Source organism: Oryctolagus cuniculus, chromosome 1, assembly GCF_051225735.1.
Source record: "Oryctolagus cuniculus isolate XC-2025 breed Fujian yellow rabbit chromosome 1, ASM5122573v1, whole genome shotgun sequence".
In the NCBI taxonomy this organism is placed as follows: domain Eukaryota; kingdom Metazoa; phylum Chordata; class Mammalia; order Lagomorpha; family Leporidae; genus Oryctolagus; species Oryctolagus cuniculus.
Window position 1 is genome coordinate 212574260 of NC_142867.1, and position 25048 is coordinate 212599307.

Sequence of the window (25048 nt, forward strand, 5' to 3'; positions counted from 1 at the left end):
TCAAATAAATAAAATGAATCTTTTTAAAAAAGGAATTTCAGGTTGCTAGATTCTTAAAACTATGTTCTCTAAACTCTTTTCAGTTCCTATATTTTGCATATAGTGGCTCCATGGGGAGAAAAAAAATTAAAGATTTTATTTACTTATTTGAAATGTAGAGTTAAGAAAGAGAGAGATCTTATATTTGCTAGTTCATCCCCCAGAGTTGCAGCCAGGGCTGGGCCAAAGACAAAGCCTAGAGCCTGGAAATCCATCTGTGTCTCCCATGTGGGTGGCAGAGGCCCAAGAACACAAGTCATTTTCCATCATTTTCCCAGGTGCATTTGCAGGGAGCCAGATCAGAAATGGAGCAGCTGGAACTTAAACCAGCACTCATTTGGGATGCCAGCATTGCAGGTGGAGGCTTAACCCACTGTACCACTGCACCATAACACCAGTCCTATATTTAAGAAGCAATGGTTTAGGATAAATATTCCATGTTAAAGAAATAGAGGCATGGGGCACTCACGAGTAGTGCGTAACATCCTAACATCCTGATAGGTATGGCAGAAAAGAAATCACAGAAGCATCACTCTCACTGTTTTGCCAACAGAAAGCAAATATATCCATGAACAGAGCCCAGGATCTTTCTGGAATGCATTGTATGGACAATGAAGCCACCTCCCACTAACATTTACAGAGGATAGAAAAGCTTTCTGCATCGACTGCTGTGGGTTTAAGGAATCACATCAAACCTGCATAGTGTTTCCATAGATCAAACTGAATTCAGGGGTAGAACTGGATAATCTTGAAAGACTGATGGTAACTATGCATGTTGAGTGCTTACTACATGCCAGGCACTGTCCTAAGCCATTTCCTGATAACAGTGAATTACATGCTCAAAACCACCCTGTGTGGTGGGTGCTATGATTGTCCCCCTAAGGACTAACCAGGAAGCTGAGGCATGGAGACATTAACATACCCAACATCACCAAGCACTCTGTGGTGGAGCCAGGGTTCTAACTCTGCCAGGCTCACCTAGACTCCTCACTCCGGAGCTCCAGGCTCCCCTGCCTCCAACTAAGCAATTCTGGTCCACTGAGCATCGCAGGTGCTCTCAGAACTCTGACAAGTGCTGGGACACTCTCAGCTTCTTACTGTGTCACCCATGAAAGTGCAGGGCAGACAGACTGCACTAGCTGGCACAGCCTGGCCAACAGGCCTCCCTTTCATTAACCAGTGGAGACCATGCCTCTCCTGAGGACAATTCTAGACCAGATTCTCCTCTGGCCCAAAACCAAAGCAGCCCAAGTCAGGCCTGGCATGGGCACCCAGGGATCAGTGTGATTTTCTGAAGGGATATTTGCCTTTTCCTCAGCTCACTGCCCAGTGGTGGATGCAGGCCCCAAAGCTCCACACACTGCACTGAATGGAAGAGATGACTTCAGCATGGAAATATTTTACAACATCTCACACCAGCCTGCCTTTTCCATGACAGCATGGAGGAAAGTGAGCTGTATATGGCCCTATCAGCATTCCTTAGAAGAAAAGAAAATGTTTTAATTGAAGCTATCAGAGAAAGCCAGCTTTAGATTATTTTCTCCTTTTTGGGAAACACTGACCAGCCATTTAATATGTTTTAAACGATATCCTCACTGCTGTCAGCACCACCACCATATCCCTACCCCCAGGATCTGTGCTAGAATCTGCACATGTCATGAGTGGTGTTGGTCTACTCAACCCAAAGCTGATGTTGGTCCCTGGGGTTGAAGAAACTGCAGCAGGGATATGAGCCAATAATACTGAATCAGAAAAGACCCAGAGTGATCAGTGGTGCAGCTTGAGGCCCTGTGAGAAACAGACAGTTCTATAAACCTTCTATAAAGAACATGGGTGTGCAAACAGCAAATCTGAGCTGGGATTACACAGCCAGCTTCCCACAGCCAGGTTAATAAAGGGAAAACGTGAGTAGGGCCTAGGGAATGGAGGTGCCACCATGACTGTGTCAAAAGGCACTCCCATTGTTGCCGGCGCCGTGGCACAGGTTAATCCTCCGCCTGCAGTGCCGGCACCCCATATGGGCACCGAGTTCTAGTCCCGGCTGCCCCTCTTCCAGTTCAACTCTCTGGTATGGCCTGGGAAAGCAGTAGAAGATAGCCCAAGTGCTTGGGCCCCTGCACCCACATGGGAGACCAGGAAGAAGTGCCTAGCTCCTGGCTTCGGATCGGCGCAGCTCCGGCCATTGCAGCCATTTGGGGAGTGAACCAACGGAAGGAAGACCTTTGTCTCTGTCTCTTCCTCTCACTCTCTGTAACTCAACTTTCAAATAAAATAAAAATCTTTAAAATAGGCATTCCCATTCCATATTCTTTTTCTCTACAACCAGCAAACTGTGCTGTGAGATGACCATTGGTGTCCTCTGACCCCGAGTTCAAACATTTAGTTTAGTTTCAGGGCAAGGGAAGGTCATGGAGCACCTCAGAAGCTTGGATTCCTCTTCACTCCAGGAAGAGGAATAATCATCTCTAACTCAATGGAGTTATCTAAGGAATTAAACAATGATAATAAAATTCCCCAAACCCACTCAATTTTGAGGAACACCACCTTTTGATTACAGGTCTGGCACACTGTAGGTTAGTAAGTAGGGGATGCATGGAGGAAGGAATGTGCCCAACATTGCCCTAGGTACTTAACAACCGCCTTATTAGCAAAGGGAGCCCAAATGCAACCCTGTTGGTCATGAATTCCAGCCGACCAAATTCATTCCTATCCCCTTCTCACCATACTACATAGCAGATTCTTTAAAATGGTGGTAGAAGACAGGTATTGGCACAGCAATTAAGCCATTGATTAGGATACTTCATCCCAAACAGAGGCTTGGAATCTGTGTCCCAGCTCTGCTCCAGAGTCCAGCTTCCCAGTGATACAGACCCAGGGAAGCAGCAGGTGATGGCTCAAATATTAGGCCCCTACAACCCATGTGGCAGATCTGGATGGAGTTTGTAGCTTCTGGCTTTGTCCTGGCCCAGCCCCGGCCACTGCAGTGAACTAGAACATGGGCGCTGCTTCACACTCCCTCCCTTCTCCCTGCCCCCCGCCACGGGCTCTTTTCCTCCTTCCTGCCTCCTTGCCTCTGTCTCTCAAATAAATTTTTTTTAAAAAATTGTAAATGTAACTGTTATAATCCATAAGTTGTACCTGTGAAATTTATATTTATTAAATAAAAGCTTTCTGTAAAAAATAAAAAAATTGTAAATGTGTGGATTTTGAGGCAGGAATTGGCTAAGGTGGGGTGAAGATCACGTCACTTCAATTAGCTTCATCCAGAGGGCCTTTTCTCTCCTTGTACCTATTTAACTGCTCATCATGCTCACTGATTCATTTATTCACACTTACTTCCCTGAGCCCCTGCTCTATGGCAGACCTCATGCTAGGCCACCAACAGTCAGTGCCCTTGGTCCTGCCCTGGAAGAACTCGCCTCTTCAGATACTGCATCTGCAGGGACCATGCCAAGCCTCCACATTATTACAGTGTTCTAAGGAGCAGCTGGGGTTTTTCGTTTTCATTTCCTCCATGCAGCCGTCTCTCCACATTTAGCTGATACGCTCCAAAGAGCAGGCCCTGACACCTGGGGGCATGTGTTAGAAAAATGTGTGGACCATATGCATACCTAACACACAGAGCCATGGAGAAATTGGTACAATGCAACTTGGCACCAGCCAGCATTGGGGTGTGTGTGTGTGTGTGTGCATGCGTGTGTGTTTTAATTCTTTAACATCTTGCCTACAAATTGCATCCTCAAGCACTTCAGAGAGTTGAATAAGCCCCCAAATGCCTATAGCTTATTTCATGATGCTTTAGTGGGGGCTTTCAAGGCAGGGGAGGGGAGGAATCAGAGAATATCAGGAACAGTTTAGCAGGCATCAGGGCTGATTAAGCTGAAGAGCATTCAAAGAAATTTATTTCTGTATTCCTTGTGTTACCAGGATCATGTGTTTCGCTAAAAGCAATCTTGTGATTGCCTCACAAGTATATTTCCTAGCCTCCTGTGAGCCCATTAGCCATTGCTTGGCTGCCTTTTTATTAATTTTTTAAAGAGAAAAGTGGGTAGGGGGACAGGGCTAGAGAATAACCCTAAGGCTGGGAATGGGGAAACCAAGCTTCTACTCCCCCATTGTTTCTAAGCACTGGAACCATAAAGAAACCATGGCACTTCTCAAAGCTTCCGTTGCCACCTTTGTTTAAATACAACAGAAGTGCTGATGTCCATTGCCACTTGGATTGCTCTGCTGACAAAGCCCTGGCACATGCATTGTCTCAGAGGTATCCAAGTTAGGCCTGGCTCAGAATCGCAGCTCCAATCTGTGTGGCCTTATGCAAGTTAACTAACCTCTCTGAGATTCAACTACCTTATAAAATGGGAACAAGAAGAGAGAGATGAGCAGATGTGGAGCTCAGATGAGATAAGGGATCCAAAACTCCTTTTTAAAACATTGTGTGAGCCTGTGCCACAGCTCACTAGGCTAATCCTCCACCTGTGGCGCCGGCACTCCAGGTTCTAGTCCCAGTTGGTGCACCGGTTCTGTCCCAGTTGCTCCTCTTCCAGTCCAGCTCTCTGCTGTGGCCCAGGAAGGCAGTGGAGGATGGCCCAAGTTCTTGGGCCCTGCACCCGCATGGGAGACCAGGAGGAAGCACCTGGCTCCTGGCTTGGGATCGGCACAGCACCAGCTGCAGCGGCCATTTTGGGGGTGAACCAACGGAAGGAAGATCTTTCTCTCTGTCTTTCTCTCACACTGTCTAAATCTGCCTGTCAGAAAAAAATTGTGTGAAAATGTTCTCCCTCACCCCACCTCCTCCATTTCCCCCAGCAACCCCCAAATGAGCCAACATACAACATAGGTGCATAAAAACTGTGTGCATGATGCTATGCCAGGGCAGCTTCCAGACAAGTCTCTCAGCACCTACTTTCAAGCCAAGTTGCTTTTTTCAGTCCCAACACACAGAATCATGCAAACGTTATCCTTATTATCATTGTCGTTGTCTCGTCACTCACTATAAGGCAGACCCAGTTATTCTGTTCTCATGGCACTGTGATTTAAAGATCACCTTTCAATGGCAATGATGTACATAGTCTTCTCATAAATAGCTGACATCTGAAATGTACAGCACAGTCATTATCCCATCTGAGCCTCATGAGAGGCCACTGTCATTGCTGATTGTGTTATGACTACTTTACAGAAACTGAAGCTCTGAGAGGTGAAGGTACTTGCCCCAAATCACATAATAAGTGGCAAAGTGCAGGGGGAACCCAAGGTTTGCTGGATCCCATAACTCTCCACTTCCCCTCTCTGCCTCTGGCATCAGTCATATAAAGAAGCTTAACCCCAGATTTGCTTCCTAGGGTCACCCTTTTATTGGGGTGGGGAAATCCTACACAGCTAGCCTTTTGTTTCCCTTCCTGAACAAAGCAAAAGACAGAAAGAAGATGGATGGAAGGTTCTAGCCAGAAGGTTCCTGTCTGCCCCTCCCCTCAAAAATTTTTTTCCCTTGGGAACACTAAAAAGAGCTTCTGGGTCTACATTGTAAAATGGCCCTAACATTACACCTTTGACAGCTTTTTGTTTCCTTTTTTTTTTTTTTTCTTTTTGAGAGTGGTGTATGTGTCTAGGTCAACCTCTGAAGCTAGACTCAAGGCCATTTACTCTTCACTGTTACACACAGAATTCAAGTGTATTCATTTCCCAAAGCTGTACGGCCACAGCTGGTGTGCACACACACCCACACACCCACACGCAAACCATCAAACCACCCTCATACATTTTATCAAGAACCACAGTTGCTACTAGGATGATTGGGAAGGGGAAGGCCTTTTTAAATGACATTGTGCACAAAGAAAGGAAGGAGCTAACTCACTGAGTACCTGAGTCCATTCAGGCTGCTATAATGAAATCCATTAAACCAGGTGATCTGTGAGCAACGGAAATTGTTGCATACAGTCCTGGAACCTGGGAAAACAAGGTCAAAGTGCCAGCAGCACTGGTATCCAGTGAGAGCCTGTTTCTCTTGGTTGGCACCATTCTGTGACCCTCATGGCAGAAAGGAAAGGGAAGCTCCTTTAGTCTCAGTTCTTTTTTATTATTTTTTATTTTTTTTTTATTTAGTAAATATAAATTTCCAAAGTACAGTTAATGGATTATAATGGCTTCCCCCCCCATAATTTCCCTCCCAATCACACCCCTCCCATCTCCCGCTCCCTCTCCCATTCCATTCACATCAAGATTCATTTTCAATTATCTTTATATACAGATGATCAATTTAGTATATATTTGTCACTCCCCCTCTTCACGGAGGAACAACACTAGACCCTGCGCTGCTCGGCCCTTCCTGGGTTTACTGCTGGTTCTTCCCGGGTTGGCTGCCGTCCCTCCCACCTCCGTGGAAGGGCGGTTCCCCCTGCCACTTTCCCCACTTCCGCGGGGGAGCGGCACACCGCCGGCCGGCCGGCTCTCTCGGGGGCTGCTCAGATGTCCCTTCAGATAGATGTTCCTGGTGCATGTTGTCTCTCTCCTCCTTTATAGTCCTCTTCCACCAATCCCAACTCTACTACCCACTCGCCAAGCATGCTGCTCTCCTCCAATCAGGAGCAGGTCCTGCAGTTTATTGGTTGAACTGGGGGCAGCTGTGTAGAAGCTGTTTACTCCTCTCCCAGCACCATATTGTGGGAGAGCAGATGCATAGAATAAGTCTTAATTCCAGTAACTTAGTCTAGTCTGAGTTGCTCCCCACATATATTAAGTAAAGATTTCATCAGTTTGCACCCACACAGAAACACAAAGTGTAAAATACTGTTTCAGTACTAGTTATAGCATTACTTCACATTGGACAACACACTAAGGACAGATCCCACATGAGAAGTAAGTACACAGTGACTCCTGTTGTTGACTTAACAATTTGACACTCTTGTTTATGGCATCAGTAATCTCCCTAGGCTCTAGTCATGAGTTGCCAAGGCTATGGAAGCCTTTTGAGTTCTCTGACTTCAATCTTATTCCGACAGGGTCATAGTCAAAGTGGAAGTTCTCTCCTCCCTTCTTTCCACTGGGATCTCACTTGCAGAGATCTTCCATTTAGGTCTTCTTTTTTTTATTTTTTTTTCCAGAGTGTCTTGGCTTTCCATGCCTAAAATACTTTTATGGGCTCTTCAGCCATATCCGAATGCCTTAAGGGTTGATTCTGAGGCCAGAGTGCTATTTAGGATATCCGCCATTCTATGAGTCTACTGTGTATCCCGCTTCCCATGATGGATCATTCTCTCCCTTTTTGATTCTATCAGCTAGTATTAGCAGACACTAGTCTTGTTTGTATGATCCCTTTGACTCTTAGACCTAACAGCATGATCAATTGTGAACTGAAATTGATCACTTGCACTAGTGAGATGGCATTGGTACATGCCACCTTGATGGGATTGTATTGGAAACCCCTGGCATGATTCTAACTCCACCATTTGGGGCAAGTCCGATTGAGCATGTCCCAAATTGTACATCTCCTCCCTCCCTTATTCCCACTCTTATATTTAACGGGGATCAATTTTCAGTTAAAATTTAAACACCTAAGAATAATTATGTGTTAATTACAGAGTTCAACCAATGGTACTAGAACAAAACAAAGAGAAAATACTAAAATGGATAAAGTATTACATTGTACATCAACAGTCAGGACAAGAGCTGATCAAGTCACTGGTTCTCATAGTGTCCATTTCACTTCAACAGGTTTCCCCTTTGGTGCTCAGTTAGTTGTCGCTGATCAGGGAGAACATATGATATTTGTCCCTTTGGGACTGGCTTAATTCACTCAGCGTAATGTTTTCCAGATTCCTCCATCTTGTTGCAAATGACCGGATTTCGTTGTTTTTGACTGTTGTATAGTATTCTATAGAGTACATGTCCCATAATTTCTTTATCCAGTCTACTGTTGATGGGCATTTGGGTTGGTTCCAGGTCTTAGCTATTGTGAATTGAGCTGCAATAAACATTAATGTGCAGACAGCTTGTTTGTTTGCCAATTTCATTTCCTTTGGGTAAATTCCAAGGAGTGGGATGGCTGGGTCGAACGGTAGGGTTATATTCAGGTTTCTGAGGAATCTCCAGACTGACTTCCATAGTGGCTTAACCAATTTGCATTCCCACCAACAGTGGGTTAGTGTCCCTTTTTCCCCACATCCTCTCCAGCATCTGTTGTTGGTAGATTTCTGAATGTGAGCCATTCTAACTGGGGTGAGGTGAAACTTCATTGTGGTTTTGATTTGCATTTCCCTGATTGCTAGTGATCTTGAACATTTTTTCATGTGTCTGTTGGCCATTTGGATTTCCTCTTTTGAAAAATGTCTATTGAAGTCCTTGGCCCATCTCTTAAGTGGGTTGTTTGTTTTGATGTTGTGGAGTTTCTTGATTTCTTTGTAGATTCTGGTTATCAACCCTTTATCTGTTGCATAGTTTGCAAATATTTTTTCCCATTCTGTTGGTTGCCTCTTCACTTTCCTGACTGTTTCTTTTGCAGTACAGAAACTTCTCAATTTGATGCAATCCCAAATGTTAATTTTGGCTTTGACAGCCTGTGCTTCTGGGGTATTTTCCAGGAAATCTTTGCCAGTACCTATATCTTGCAGAGTTTCTCCAATGCTCTCTAATAATTTGATGGTGTCAGGTCTAGATTTAAGTCTTTAATCCATGTTGAGTGAATTTTTGTGTAAGGTGAAAGGTAGGAGTCTTGCTTCATGGTTCTGCATGTGGAAATCCAATTTTCCCAGCACCATTTATTGAATAGATTGTCCTTACTCCAGGGATTGGTTTTGGATCCTTGATCAAATATAAGTTGGCTGTAGATGTTTGGATTGATTTCTGGTGTTTCTATTCTGTTCCAATGGTCTATCCATCTGTTTCTGTACCAGTACCATGCTGTTTTGATAACAACTGCCCTGTAGTATGTCCTGAAATCTGGTAATGTGATGCCTCCAGCTTTGTTTTTGTTGTACAAGATTGCTTTAGCTATTCGAGGTCTCCTGTGTCTCCATATGAATTTCAGCATCATTTTTTTTCCAGGTGAGAAGAATGTCTTCGGTATTTTGATTGGTATTGCATTGAATCTATAAATTGCTTTTGGGAGAATGGCATTTTGATGATATTGATTCTTCCAATCCATGAGCATGGAAGATTTTTCCATTTCTTGGTATCCTCTTCCATTTCTTTCTTTAAGGTTTTGTAATTTTCATCGTAGAGATCCTTTACATCCTTGGTTAAGTTTATTCAAAGGTATTTGATTGTTTTTGTAGCTGTTATGAATGGGATTGATCTTAGAAGTTCTTCCTCAACCATGGCATTGCCTGTGTATACAAAGGCTGTTGATTTTTGTGCATTGATTTTATATCCTGCTACTTTGCCAAAATCTTCTATGAGTTCCAATAGTCTCTTAGTAGAGTTCTTTGGATCCCCTAAATAAAGAATCATATCATCTGCAAAGAGGGATAGTTTGAGTTCTTCCTTCCCAATTTGTATCCCTTTAATTTCTTTTTCTTGCCTAATAGCCCTGGCTAAAACTTCCAGAACTATATTGAATAGCAGTGGTGAGAGTGGGCATCCCTGTCTGGTACCAGATCTCAGTGGAAATGCTTCCAACTTTTCCCCATTCAATAGGATGTTGGCCGTGGGTTTTTCATAAATTGCTTTGATTGTATTGAGGAATGTTCCTTCCATACCCAGTTTGCTTAGAGTTTTCATCATGAAAGGGTGTTGTATTTTATCAAATGCTTTCTCTGCATCTATTGAGATAATCATATGGTTTTTTAGTCTCAGTTCTAAGGATACGAATACCAATGGCTGAATTACTTCCCAAAAGACCCCACCTCTGAACACTAACACTGGGTATGAGGTTCCAACTTACACACTTTGGAGGAACAACACTTAGACCAAAGCACTGAGCCCATCCCATGTGCAAGCCCCTATAAGAGGTCATCAGTCTCACAGTAGAAGAGAAAGGAACCATTAATCCATTTTCCAGATGAAGGGAATCAGGCTCACAGAGGCTGATCAGCTTGCCCAGGATCCACAGGAGAAGAGCACAGGATTAGAAGCCATATATGTTTGAGTCCCAAACCTAAGCTTTGAACTTCAGCACATGCATGTGCACTAGCCATGCAACCTGAGGTACACACTTTCCCTAAAGGCAGCTCCACTTCTAGCTGGTATTACCTAAAGGTAGAAGGTCTCTGTTTCCTGGTAAAAGTGGCTTAGATGAACTGAAAATGGATGGGGGAGGGGGAATGAGGAGATGCTGAGAAGGAAAGAAATTTCACTAGATCCAGCCATAGATCCCACCCAGAAGGTAGAGGCTAAACTGAATGGGAGGAGAGAGGAGTGAAGGGCTTCTCTACAGTCCCTCTGAGAAACTGTTATAATGCCCACTGAAAAGTCTGATGAACTGAAGAGAGGAACAGTGGCCAGCAGGTCCCATCCTTCCACATTTCTGTGGGATCTGCCCTGCTTCCCTGATCTGAGCATGGGTCCAGCCTCTTCCTGCTGGCCCTAACTTTAAATGCCACTGCCCAGTCCCTCCTTGCCCAGCCTTGCACAGACATGGGTCACAAAATGATGTTTTTTTTAAGATTTATTCATTTATTTGGAAGTCAGAGTTACAGAGAGAAAGAGAGGCAGAGAGAGAGAGGTCTTCCATCTGCTGGTTCACTCCCCAATTGGTCGCAAGTGCCAGAGCTGTGCTATTTGGGACTTGAATTGGCGCCCGTGTGGGATGTTGGCACAGCAGGTGGCAGCTTTACCCACTATGCCACAGTGCCGGCCCCATGAAATGTTAATTTAGTGGGGTTTTGTGCAATGTTCTCATCCATAGTGATGCTCTGCAAAACATCCTGTGTCCGTTCCTGTACCTCTGATAATGAGATTTAGGAAAAGATGCATCTCATAGGAATGCATCTTTTACTGCACCTGGCAAAACACAACCAGACTTCTAAGCTCCTTCTCTATTCCAGGCATCATGTCTTTAGGAACAATTTATTTTAACTCTATGATAAATGGATCATTACCACCCTAAAGATAAGATAAATGAGAGCTGGAAAGATCGACTCACCCAAGGTTGTCCAGTACACAGTACCAAGATTCAACCTCAAGTCTCCTGAGTCTGGGGTCCATATTTTTTCCTATGTTCCCCATGCCATTTCTGGGGTCATCTGAGAGGTGGGAACCTGACTCGAGTGTACAGCATGGAGTGATTTTGCAGATTTGTGCATATGATAATAATTGGATCCATTTGTTCTCAAGACAGGATTAAATGTGCTAGAGTCATATTATGGGAAATACCTGTGAGAGAAGAAAGAGTGAGGGGATCAAATAAGCTGGGCAAGGCATCAGATCACAAGACAGATCTGACCAAAAGAGGGAGGGCTCGGTAGGTGGCTTCTCAGACGGATCTCTGAGCAAAGTCTGGCGAGGCCAGTCGGGAATCCTCAGGCCAAGGTGGTCTGCTGGATGTTTCCTCATCACACAGAACCAGGCCTCCTTTAGAGTCTCTGACAAGCTCAGTCACTGGCTTACAGCTAGAGTAGCTTTGGCCTGCATGCATCTATGAGCCTCAGAAGAGCTAGGGGCTTTGTCCATCATCCTCCCTACAGTCAGACAGGCCCATTCTCATGAATGCTATGGTCATTTTGCACAGGACCATGTGAAATATTTATAACTCAGCCTTCTGAAACATTACTGGTTTTCTTTGTAAACCTGGTTGGATATCTTGCAACTTTTTGCCTAAATACAAAAAATAGCCAAAATAGTAAAATAAACCTTTTATGAAAGTCCTAGATTCAACATACAAGACAATTCAGGTATCTTGCGTAAGATAAAACTCAACTCTGACAAGAACATGGAATATGGGTGATAATAGAGTAGCATAATGGATGAGTGTTTCCTTTCCTATCCTAAGATAGCCCAAATGGAATATTCATGCTTTTGGTACAGTTGAATGGACAGTTCACTCAAAATGTCATCAGAGCCTCCACACCGTAAGATAATCCCCAACTCTTAATGTCCACACTCTTGTATAATCCTCTCTCTGAGTGTTGGTGAGTTACTTCTCACCAACATGGCAAAGGTTATAAGGCGTCACTCCCATGATTACCATACCCTATATAAGTTCCTGCCTCTTGAGTTGCCCTTGCCTCCCACTGGCCTTGAACAAGGAAGCTGCTGTGTTATGAATTCCTAAGGAGAGGGCCATGTGGTGGAGGAACCATGGGCAGTCTAAAGAATTTACATAGGCTTCCTTGGCTCCTGTAGGCCATGAGGAAATGAATTCTGACAACAATTCAGTGAGCTTGGAAGCAAATTCTTCCCCCAGTGGGCCTCCAGATAAGAATGCAGTGAAAGGCCGGCGCCGTGGCTCACTAGGCTAATCCTCCACCTTGCAGCACCGGCACACAGGGTTCTAGTCCCGGTCGGGGCACCAGATTCTGTCCCGGTTGCCCCTCTTCCAGTCCAGCTCTCTGCTGTGGCCCGGGAGTGCAGTGGAGGATGGCTCAAGTGCTTGGGCCCTGCACCCCATGGGAGACCAGGATAAGTACCTGGCTCCTGCCATTGGATCAGCGTGGTGTGCTGGCCACAGCGCGCCGGCTGCGGCGGCCATTGGAGGGAGAACCAACGGCAAAGGAAGACATTTCTCTCTGTCTCTCTCTCTCACTGTCTACTCTGCCTGTCAAAAATAAATAAATAAATAAATAAAAATAAAAATAATTTTAAAAAAAGAATGCAGGGAAAGGCATTTGGCTCAGTGGCTAAGACGTGACTTGGGACACTGGCATTCCATATCAGAGGGCCTGGATTCAAGTCTCAGCTTTACTTCTGTTTTTAGCTTCCTATTAATGCACACCCTAGAAGGTAGCAGATGATGGCTCAAGTACATGGGACCCTGTCACCCATGTGGGAGACCTGGATTGAATTTCAGGCTCTTGGCTTTGACCTTACCCAGCCCTGGTTGTTCGAAGCACTGGGGGAAAAGAACTAGCAGATTAGATATATTTCTCTTTCTTTCAAATAAATAAATAAAAATTAATTGTTTTTAAAAAGAATGCAGTGCAGCTGACACCTTGATTGCAGCTTTATGAGACCCTGAGCAGAGAAATCAGCTAGACCAAAACCAAATAGCTGACCATATGAATTGTAATATAATATCTATGTGTATTTTAAACACTAGGTTATGCCGGCGCCGCAGCTCAATAGGCTAATCCTCCGCCTAGCAGCGCCAGCATACCAGGTTCTAGTCCCGGTCGGGGCGTCAGATGATTCTGTCCAGGTTGCCCCTCTTCCAGGCCAGCTCTCTGCTATGGCCGGGGAGTGCAGTGGAAGATGGCCCAAGTCCTTGGGCCCTGCACTCCACGGATACCAGGATAAACACCTGGCTCCTGCCTTCGGATCAGCGTGGTGCGCTGGCCGCAGCGGCCATTGGAGGGTGAACCAATGGAAAGGAAGACCTTTCTCTCTGTCTCTCTCTCACTGTCCACTCTGTCTGTAAAAACAAACAAACAAAAAAAAAAAACACTAGGTTTATGGCAATTGGCTACACAATACACAAGTATACAGAACTTATAATTGTAAATAAGCTTTGCATTGGAACTTTTCTAGATACAGTGATCAAAACAGCCTGGTTAGGCCATGGACCCAATCCCAGGAAGGGAAAAATTGAAGATAAACTAAGCACAGAAGATAGCTATACCTAAACTTACAGTGTAAATGAGAAGTTGTGACGGACTCATAAATAACTGGGTGCCTGCAGTCACAGAAGCAATTATTTCTGCCCCACCTATCTAGGGAGCAGGGTAAAGCTCCACAGATAAAGCATCTGACCTGGGAAGAAAGTTCTAATACACATTTGTAAGACATATATAGTGAAATCCTTCACATTCATAAAACATTCTATACTTTCAGTTAAACAACGGTATACTTGATAGGATACATGTTCTTTTTTAAATGTCCATTTAAAACCTTGTAAGAGAAATAGTTTCTTCATCATGAAAGAATGTCATGATTAGAAATCTTTACATTGGACTTTCTCCTCCTGCTTCCCTAGCTTAGCAAAAGACACACCTGCATCTCTCTCCAATGTAGGATGTGAAAGAATTGCTTGCGTGCAAGACCCAGAGGAATGAAACAGCTGTTGGCAACGTCACTGTGGAGGATTTCCCTCATCCAACTGCCAGTCTCCATGGTGACTGCCAGCCACAGCCTGCAAACAGTCACCTCAATTGCATTACACATCCCTGCAGACTCCCACAGAGGGAATCCTTGTTTATCTCTTGGTAGCCATGGTTTCTGTTTCTGCCACGGTTTCAAATATTCTCTAGGCATGTGTATACAGGCATGTATGTATATTAATATGTGCACAAAAGCTTAGTGCATGCTACTCTTTGCTCTTGGTAGAAGCCAAAACATGTTTGAGGAGTGACTAGGGTAATCTTTGTGATGAAAATGATATAGTAATCCTTGCCCCATTGAAAGATCTGTGATTGTTCATAGGATCAGCTGAAAAATGCCTTCAGATTGACTGATGGGAAATGCAGTATGATTGAGGCTCCCCAGAGAAGAGTACATCTGCAGGCACTAAAACCTCTTTCACATTTTGGACTTGATAGGAAAGTAACTCACAACGGATGGGTCAGTTTTGCTCGGTCTCCAAAAACAGTCACCTTTGGAGTAAAAATGTGCATATCCAAGAGATTTGCTCTACATGGCTAACATTTACAGTCTCAATGGTGCAGCTATTTCACCCAGAATATGAGATTTATAAAACAAGAAAGTTATCATTGGAATCATTCCTAATGCTACAGTTGTATTTCTATTCTGACACTGAAGAATCTGCAGCACTATCATGTAGGGGCCACAGGTGTTTCTGAAACTTGACCATGAATGTGAATTGCCCTGCAGGACTTGCAAAAATGCTGGCTCTGATTCAGTAGGTGAGGCTGGAGATTCTACACTTGTAACATGCCCCCAGGGGGTGCTGTGATGCTGGTCCAGAGACCACTGAGCTATAGGACGCTAAGGAGTCCTCATGGCAATTGGAGCAAGTGTGGATTACAGTGAGGATTCTCATGTATAAAATGTCACACACAGCATCTTGTATGGAACAAGGACTTGATAAGTGGTGTCTCCCTCCTTGCAAAGTGTTTTCATCCTCATTAACTCATTGGGCTGTTATACTTTTTCAGGTAGTTGGGGTATAAATTAAGTATAATCTTCATTTTAAAGATAAAAATATGGAATTTTAGGGAATTAAACAATTTGCACAACTTTATAAAACTAATGGAGAAAGACAAGAATTGAACCCTGGTATTCTAATTCCCTACCAGTCCTACATTCTTTCCATCACACAACATGGTGAGCCTTCATAGCCATATTAGAATATCCCTTAATTGATTCAAGATGAAGAGCATCCCATTTTATTTTGGAAAGCCAGAAAAACCCTGAAATCAAACCCTAACACAGACTCTCTCAAAAAAAAAAAAAACTCTCTATAGGCCAATCTCAAAAACATAGAAGCAAAAATCCTAAATAAAATATTATCAAATTAAATCCAGCCGTGTGTTTGAAGAATAATGCAGGATAACTAAGTGGACTTTATTCCAAGAATGTAGGATCATTTAATACGAGGAAATCTATTAACATAATTCATCATATCAACAGGTCAAAGAGGAGAAAAACCATATGATCATTGCAAAAGATGCCAAAAAGACATTTGATAAAATCCAATAGTCATTCAATATTTTAAAAAAGAAACTAAGAATTTAAATCTGCTTCTTTCACATGAGACAGAAGAATCATCTGAAAGCAACAGCCAATTATATCCTTACTTGGGAAACACTAGGAAGAGGAAAGAATTGTCAACCTTCACTCCCATTTTTTAACCTTGCTTTAGGAGTTTAATCAGTGCAATAAGACAGGAAAAATAAATAAGATGTAGACATAGTTTACAGGAAGAAATCAGACTATAATGATTTTCAGATGCTAAGATTTTCTCCCAGGAAAGTCCAAAAGAATTTATCTTAGTTAATGGAATCAGCAATGATCAGTTGGAAAAATAGGAATTAAAAAATATCTCAGTTAAACCAAGGAACTGACAAGTTAAATTATCTAACAATAAATTTAACAAAGTATTCATTAAATTGTACAGTGAGGCATAAGTGAAGAATTGAGTAGAGGGAGACAAAGGCCATGCTCCTGGGTGGGAAGTCAGACTCTGCAAAGACGGTAAGCCTTCACATTAATTTACAGACTTGCTATTTTTTTTCAGCCAAAATTACAATGGTATTCTTGGAACCTGAGAAAATAATTCTTAAGTCCAGCTAGAAAAATAAGTGCATGAGAACTGTCAAAAGAATACTGAAAAAGAAGAATAATGTGGAAAAACTTGCTTTACTGGATTTTAAGATGTATTATGTACCTACAATAAATAAAATATTGCTGTAAAAGTGTCAGAATAGAAAGATAGATCAAAGAAGTAGAATAGAAAACTCAGAATATAGCTATCTAAAGATTTTTAAATTACAAAGATACCATTTATATTCCATGGGAAATTTTGTTGAATTAATGGATTAACGAAGTGAGGGTAGATTAAGTTACAGATTCACCTTACATCACAGACCAAAGTAACTGCAGTTGGAATCAAGAGTTAATGTTTTTAAAAATACCATGAAAATATCATATATATATATGAAAGTTTTTCCTATAACAAAAAAATCAGACAATATAAAAAGAAACACTGATACATTGAACTCTCTATAAATAAACTTTTGTACTGAAGAAGAAAAAAAGCAAATGACAAACTAGAAAACAAAAAAATGTATGTTGTAGGGAGGAAATTTAAATCTTTACTCTATTAAATATTTTATAATGTAGTGAGAAAAAGAATAGCCCTATATTACAAAAAATGAGGAAACTAAATGGAATCAGTGTCAAAAACAAGAAAGTGAAAAAACAATAATAAAAACAAAAAACAATAAATATATGAACAAATCTCCAACATTATTAGTCATCAAAATCATTCAAAAGTTCAAGAGAAAGTCTGTACATTCGAGAATTTTCTGTTGCTATAACAAAATATCTGAGGCTGGATAACTTACAAATAAGAGAGGTTTACTTAGCTGGCAGTTTGGGAGGCTGAAAGTCCAAGATTAGGCAGTCTTATTGGTTCAGCCTCTGGTGAACCCCCATACCACCAACATGGCAGGTGGTACCCAGAGGGAGCCTAGAGAGGAAAGACAGAAAGAAATTCAGGGCTCAGGCTGGTTTTCTTATAACACCCCACTCTTGAGTGAGCTAATCATGGTTCCATGAAAACTAATCCCTTCCAGTGGCTATGTCCCCAAATGACAACCATCGTCCACTAGGCCTCTCTTCTTAATGGTTCTACTACCTCTAACATTACCACACTGTGGACCAAGTTTCCAACGTTAAATGCTTGGGGACACACTCAAACCACATCCAAATCATAGTCGTATGTTTCCCATAAATTTGGAAAAGACTAACTTATTGAAAGTGTTTGGAAATTAAAACTATTGTACACTGCTTGGAAAATAAGTTGGTACACACTTTTTGAAAGGCAATTAGCAATACATCTCAGAGGTCTTAAAATGTGGGCACTCTTCAGCCAAGAAACCCAGTTTCTAGAGAATTCCCACCCACATACAATTAGAAAATATAAATTTTCTAATTTTCATTTCTTCACTGTGATAATTTCCTGGAATTCTCTTTATTTAGCTTCTAAGACATTTTTCCAGTTTTTCCATGAACCTCCTGGTGGCTTGTCACAGATGACGGTGCAGCATTCTTTTACCTCTGCCTCCCCATCCTCCTTCCACCCTTTTTTTCTTCCTCTCTTCCCCTCCCAGTAGGTGGGTGTGTGTTGATTTGCCTCAAACTCAATACTTGGATTTCTCCTTATCTCTGTCTTTACTTCTTTAACTGAGAGGAAGACAGACAGATACAGACACATACACACACACACACATGGTGGGAGGGGATTGGGAGAGGGAGAGGGAGAGGGAGAGGGAGAGGGATTGGGAGAGGGAGAGGGAAAAGCTTCTATCTGCTCTTTCATTCCTCAAATGATTACAAAGTCCAGGGCCAGAGACAAGAGCTCAGAACTCAATTCAGATGGGCGACAAGGACCCAACCATTGAAGCCATCACCTGCTGCCTTCCAAGGTGTGCATTATTAAGAAGCTGGATGTGGGAGCCGAAGTCTGGAGTGGAACTCAGGCATTCTGATGTGAGATGTGGGAATCTCAACAACTAGGCTGAATGCCTGCCCCAACTTTCACTTATTTGTAAGTGCTCTTAACTGGATTCAGCATGCACACACAGTTCATCCCCATTATTCACAGATTCCATATTTTAAAATGCGTGTAAAATTTATTTGTAGCTTTTTTAACTGTAATCAATACTGAGGTGGTATCTTTGTGGTTGTTCACAGCCATTAGCAGAGAATTTTAAAATTTAGGGCCTTTAAAAAAACTAAAGAAAATATTAATGTGTACAGGCTGCATGCACAGGAATCTACTGTGTAATGTCATTTATAATAGAAAGCAAGTACTGCTGCACAACAGGGAATTAAACAAGTCAGTTATTGTTAATCTGTTCCATGGCTGTAATGAAACCACTGATTCATTGAATCAATATATTTATACTTTGAAAAAAAAATTCAGAATATATGATGAAGAGGGGGAAAGCTGGGTATGAAACAGTATGCACTAATTGATAGCATGTTGATAAAATATAAAGGCACAGAAAAATATGGAAATTTTACAGTGATTATCTCAAAGTGATTCAATAGTAGATGTTCTATTTTTCCATTTGCTTTTTTTCTTTTGTATTTTGGCACATTAAGCATGAATTGCTGTTGTAATAACTACAAAAATTGTAATGTATACGCATGTGCCTCTTGTTTTAAGGAGGCAGCTGGGAGCCAGTGTTTAATCTGAAGAGTGGAGTAACACAAGATAAGTGAGGCTTAGGGAAATTTGTTTTCACTGCCAAGAGAGGGTTGGGTCAAAGGAATAGGAACCTGAAAAGGAGGAGATGCACATCTGAATCCTGCTGTCTTGATTACAGCATAGGATCTTTAGGGCACAACCTGGAGATGGTGACCAGGCTGATGCACAGAAGATCCGAGAAGCCACTTGAAGCTGGTGCTGCGGCTCACTAGGCTAATCCTCCACCTAGCGGCGCCAGCACACCAGGTTCTAGTCCCGGTCGGGGCACCAGATTCTGTCCTGGTTGCCCCTCTTCCAGGCCAGCTCTCTGCTGTGGCCAGGGAGTGCAGTGGAGGATGCCCCAAGTGCTTGGGCCCTGCACCCATGGGAGACCAGGAGAAGCACCTGGCTCCTGCCATCAGATCAGCGTGGTGCGCCGGCCATGGCGGCCATTGGAGGGAGAACCAACGGCAAAGGAAGACCTTTCTCTCTGTCTCTCTCTCTCACTGTCCACTCTGCCTGTCAAAAAAAAAAAAAAAAAAAAAAGAAGCCACTTGAAGGTGAATCATCAGGAAGAAGGGATCGAGAAATAAAGAAGTGGCAGGCCATGCAGAGTGAGGGTGGGATAAGACTTCAGGACAAAGTGCTGGTGATGCAAATGTAGCCACAACAAAGGGCATGAGTGCGGATTTACAGGAATGTCATCTTGGTGAGGACACAGCCACAGCCACGCGAGGTGGGTCCTGAACTCGCGAAGCCTGGGACAGTTCTGCTTGGAATGGAGGTTCTGAATTCCTCTCAGATGCATCTCCTCCATAAATAATGCTTTATCTTTTACAAAAGCTTCCTCTTCATTTATTTCATCTGATTCTCACTGGTGATCTGGTGAAAAGAGCATGACAGCCATGCTCACTCCAGTTGTACTAACGAGAGAACTGAGACTACTTTAAACCTCTACTCACCAGGTCCACAAATCCAATATGTTTTCGCCTACATCACTTTGTTTTGCTATGAATATAGATGGTAGGAGAATTCATAAAAGCAGATGAATTTGCTTTTAAAAGGGTAAGGGGTAGGCCAGCACCACGGCTCAATAGGCTAATCCTCCACCTTGCGGCGCCAGCACACCAGGTTCTGTCCCAGTTGCTCCTCTTCCTGTCCAGCTCTCTGCTATGGCCCAGGAGTGCAGTGGAGGATGGCCCAGGTCCTTGGGCCCTGTATCCGCATGGACAACCAGGAGAACTACCTGGCTCCTGGCTTCGGATCAGCACGATGCGCCGGCCGCAGTGCGCCGACCACGGCGGCCATTGGAGGGTGAACCAACAGCAAAGGAAGACCTTTCTCTCTGTCTCTCTCTCTCACTACCCACTCTGCCTGTCAAAAAGGGTGGGGGGGGGGGGTAAGGGACGAAGGGCAGCACTGTGGTGCAGCAGGTTAAAACCCCAGCCTGCAGCGCTGACATCCCATATGCATGCCAGTTCAAGTTCCAGCTGCTCCATTTCCAGTGCAGCTCCCTGCTGATGTGCCTTGGAAAGCAATGGAAGATGGCCCAAGTCCTTGGCCCCCTGCACCCATGTGGGAGACCCAGAGGAAGCTCCTGGCTCCTGGCTTCGGATCAGCTCATCTCTAGCCATTGCAGCTATCTGAGGGATGAACCAGAGGATGGAAGACCCCCCCCCTCTAACTCTGTCATCCAAATAAATAAAATAAATCTTTTTGTAAAAATACAGCTTTTAACAAAAAGGGGGGTGGGGAGAGGAAAGAAGGTCCTGCATTGTGTCACCGTTTGCAAAGTGGCCATCCCATTTTTGGAACACTGGCTTGTGTTCCTGTGCTCAGCTTCCAATCCAGCTTCCTGCTAATGTGTCCTGGGAAAGCAGTGTATGATGGTCCAAGTACCTGAAACCCTGTCACACATGTGGAAGACCAGCACAGAGTTCTTGGCTCCTGGCTTCAGCCTGAACCAGACCTGACTACGGTGGCCATTTGGGAACTGAAACAGCAAATGGAAGCTCGCTCGCTCGCTCTCTCTCTCTCTGTCTCATTCTGTCTTTCAAATAAATAAATAAATCCTAAACACAAAGCATAAAGAAAGAAAATATGGGGGCTCAAAATAAAGCCCTTAAATTTAGCAATGTAACTAAACAAAAAAGTTCTGAAAAAATCAGTTAAGATTTACAATGATGATATCAGTGAGCATGGAAACTAAGAACAAGTGTATCTATTCAGCAGTTACTATGGATAGTCTAGATTAGAAAAAAAAAAAAAAAGACCAGGATTTTAGTATTTTAAAACAGTAAATGCTTCTGTTTCTTTCTGATTCATAGTACATGTTGATCACAGGATACCAGGAAAGCTCTCCGCTCATCAAAGCTACTAGGGATCCAGGCTGAGCAAGAGGCTAGTGTCTTCCAGAACATGGACAGTCACTGCTTCAGAAAGGAGAGAATGTTCTAGAGACTCTTGCACCAACAATTAAATGCCCTGAGATGAAAGTGATGCAGATCACATCCACCCCTCGCCCATGTCCCTGGACCATTGGTCAGAAACAGTCACAGGTCCCACCCAGCCAACAAGGGACAGAGAATCGGGAAGCCACAAGGAGGCAACAAGCAGGCCTCAAGACCACCAGGGTTACTGAATCTCTGCCTGCAGCAAGGCAAAGAGCGTAACAGTTTGTTGAGCGCAAGGACAAAGGTGTGGCCCAGGGCACAAGCTGACAGATGTAGGCTGACTGGCGAGAGGCTATCTGAGAAAAGAAGAAATCACGTCACTGACTCCTAGTCACAGTACAAATTGAGTACGTCACCCGAAAGAAGACTGTGTCTCTTAGCTCAATGGCAGGACGTTTAAAGGGAGCCCTGTTGCTTTGTTTTCCAGAGCAGAAGCAGGAAAAGCTATCAGAACAGAATTCAGGGACACAACCCAGATCAACAGGAGTTGTAAATAGCCAGTCAGTCAACATTTATTTCAGACTTCCTTCCACCAGACATTGTCCCAAAACCATGCTCCAACCCTCAGTTCAGAGTTGTCCACCAGTCCACCCACACAAGACAAATGGCTTTTCTCCTGAATGTGGAGGATCCAAAAAAAAAAAAAAAAATCCGGCCAGCGCCACGGCTCACTAGGCTAATCCTCCACCTTGCAGCGCTGGTACACCGGGTTCTAGTCCCGGTCAGGGCGCCGGATTCTGTCCCGGTTGCCCCTCTTCCAGGCCAGCTCTCTGCTATGGCCCGGGAGTGCAGTGGAGGATGGCCCAAGTCCTTGGGCCCTGCACCCCATGGGAGACCAGGATAAGTACCTGGCTCCTGCCATCAGATCAGCACAGTGCGCCAGCCGCAGCACACCGGCCGTGGCACGCCAGCCGCAGCGGCAATTGGAGGATGAACCAATGGCAAAAGGAAGACCTTTCTCTCTGTCTCTCTCTCTCACTGTCCACTCTGCCTCTCAAAAAAAAAAATCCTTCCTGTGGCTCAGGTGCAGCTCTTTGGTATGCTTGGCTTGGAATGGAAACAAAATGTACTCCAAATATAATTAGATGCTCGTTCAGAAAGCTGAAGTTTGGCTCTTTACAATGCTCAAGTTATTTACCATGTAGATTGAAGATGATGATAACCTGACTCACAGCGGTGTTGCAATGAGGTAAAGTGTGAAAAAGCATAACACTTAGTAGGCATTCAATAAATGTTCTTTTCCTTGCTTTAATATAGCATCTCAAGGTTTAGGATATCTGCCCCAGGCGAGATTCCAGATGTGCAAAGCATGTTTATGACCTCAGATTTCATTTTACAAGACTCATATCTGGTCCTTGGGTAGTAATTTTGATAGAGAAGGTGTTAGATTTTTTTTTCATGTAATTTCTTTTGCATATTGTACTTCCTTCAAAAGCCAAATTGCTAGTTATAAAGCCACCCCTTCTAGAGTCTTGCCTCATATCATATGACAATTAGCCCAAGAAGAAAGTTCAAACATATCTCAGCTAGTGATAAGTTTGAGAGGTTTGTCAGGATCCTTAGGAAAGCTGACACCCCATTACTGACCCACAGTCCACCCTTTGAGCCAGGTTACAAACGAAAGCATTTGCCGTAAGGATCTAATTTATTGTAGTAAAAGACAGCAAAGATGTTATTAATGAAAGAGTAAATCACTCTCAGGCAAGAAATGACTTTATTTTCTCTTGGGGGTGCTCAGCACAATTTTTCCCTGCAAACTGTACCCTTATGGCAGCTCATGAGAGTCCTAAGGGAGAGGCCAGATGCATTTCTCTGCTGGCCTTGAACACTGCTCTGCACCCCAGTCTCCTGACGTTCACAGACCTGTCTACTGGTACAGCAGTATGTCCATGCTGCTGGGACACAGCCTGGTAGACAGCTCTCTTCTCCTGGGACCATCAACATCTTCTAATTATAACAAGAGCTAGTCAAATACAAATTACCACACACTGTGCCACACATGAGCTTCCTAGGAACTCTGTCCCCTTGGTGACTGAGCCACAAACTACACAGATAGCAGAAGTGAGAGAGGAGGGAGGGGAGGAAGAGATTTTGGGGAGAAAAGAGCTGGGATTTGGGATAGGAGGAGCCTCCAATAGGGGAACTCCACAGGGGACAAGTGAGTGACAAATGCTTCCAGGGGTCTGGTAGTGAGGGCAATGGGAGGAACATGAGCTATGGCAGTGGAAGATCATCCTCTGATCCTAACTCTAGCACCTGTGCTACTTGAACAAAATCATTAGGCTTCTCTGAGCCTCTGCTCCCTAATATATAAAACAAGAGATACTCATTATCCATCACAGATTGAGTGGTTAAACAACACAGTATTTGTGAAACCAAAGCCCACAGTCAAGGTCAGCCATCATGATGATTACAAGAGTTTCATTCATTCTTCATTTTTTTGAAAAAAAGATTTATTTATTTATTTATTTATTTATTTGAAAGATGGAGTTAAAGAGAGGCAGAGAGAGAGAGAGAGAGAGAGAGAGAGAGATATCTTCCATCTGCTGGTTCATTCTCCAAATGGCCGCCATGGCCAGAGTTATGCCAATCTGAGGACAGAAGCCAGGACTTTCTTCCAGGTCTCCCATGTGGGTGCAGGGGCCCAAGGACGTGGCCCATCTTCTTTTGCTTTCCAAGGCCATAGCAGAGAGCTGGATCAGAAGTGGAGCAGCCAAGTCTCAAACCATCACCATATAGGATGCCAGCACTGCAGATGGTGGCTTTACCTGCTACACCACAGCGCTGGCCCCCATTCATACATTCACAGATGTCTTCTATACACCAAACCTGTGCTAGGTTGGCAACACAAAGCTGGACAGGTCAGAATAACAAGACTGAAGCAGCACTGTCTAGGGGCTCTGAATCTAGATGGACAGACAAGGAAGCACTGTGGAAATATTATGGTGCAGGGACCAGCAAACTTATCCTAATAAAGATCAGATGATGTTTTAGTCTCAATTGCAGTTACCCTCCAGTTACCCCAGTATAGCCAGAGGGTAGCTGTAGACTATTAACATAGTTCATGTCCAAAAGAAAGTAGTGAGAGGCAAGGTCAGAAATAGAGGCAGGAGGGCTGAAGCCATGGCGTAGTAGGTTAAGCATCTAGCTGCAGCAGTGGCATCCCAAATGGATGCTAGTTCAAATCCTGGCTCCTCTACTTCTAATCCAACTACCTGCTAATGGCCTAGGAAAGCAGTGGAAGATGACCCAAGTGTTTGGGCCCCTGCACCCATGTAGGATACCGAGAAGAAGCTCCACATTCCTGGCTTCAGATCAGCCCAGCTCTGGCTGTTATGGTTGTTCAGGGAGTAACCAGTAGATGGAAGACTTCTCTCTCTGGCTCTCCCTCTGTCTGTCTGCCTCTAAAATAAATAAATAAACCTTGGAAGGAAGGAAGGAAAAGAAATAGAGGCAGGGTTAAACTTAGCAGTGCTGTGGAAGTCATACTGAGGACTTGAATTTTATCCTAAGATGGATACAGTTAAATAATCCTCCCCAACCTCCCATCCTGCTCCACCCCTCCCACCCCACATACAGGGTCACTATCCAAAGC

The 25048-nt window shown here is 43.7% G+C and overlaps 1 long non-coding RNA gene across 1 annotated transcript in view; it reads right to left on the reverse strand.

Moving 5' to 3' along the window:
* LOC127490509 (uncharacterized) overlaps window positions 1-25048 on the reverse strand; it is a 163928-nt gene that overhangs the window by 95877 nt on the left and 43003 nt on the right. The window contains exon 2 of the long non-coding RNA XR_016213830.1: window positions 17151-17275. This is a non-coding gene — a long non-coding RNA (uncharacterized LOC127490509). The remainder of the gene's footprint in view (window positions 1-17150; window positions 17276-25048) is intronic.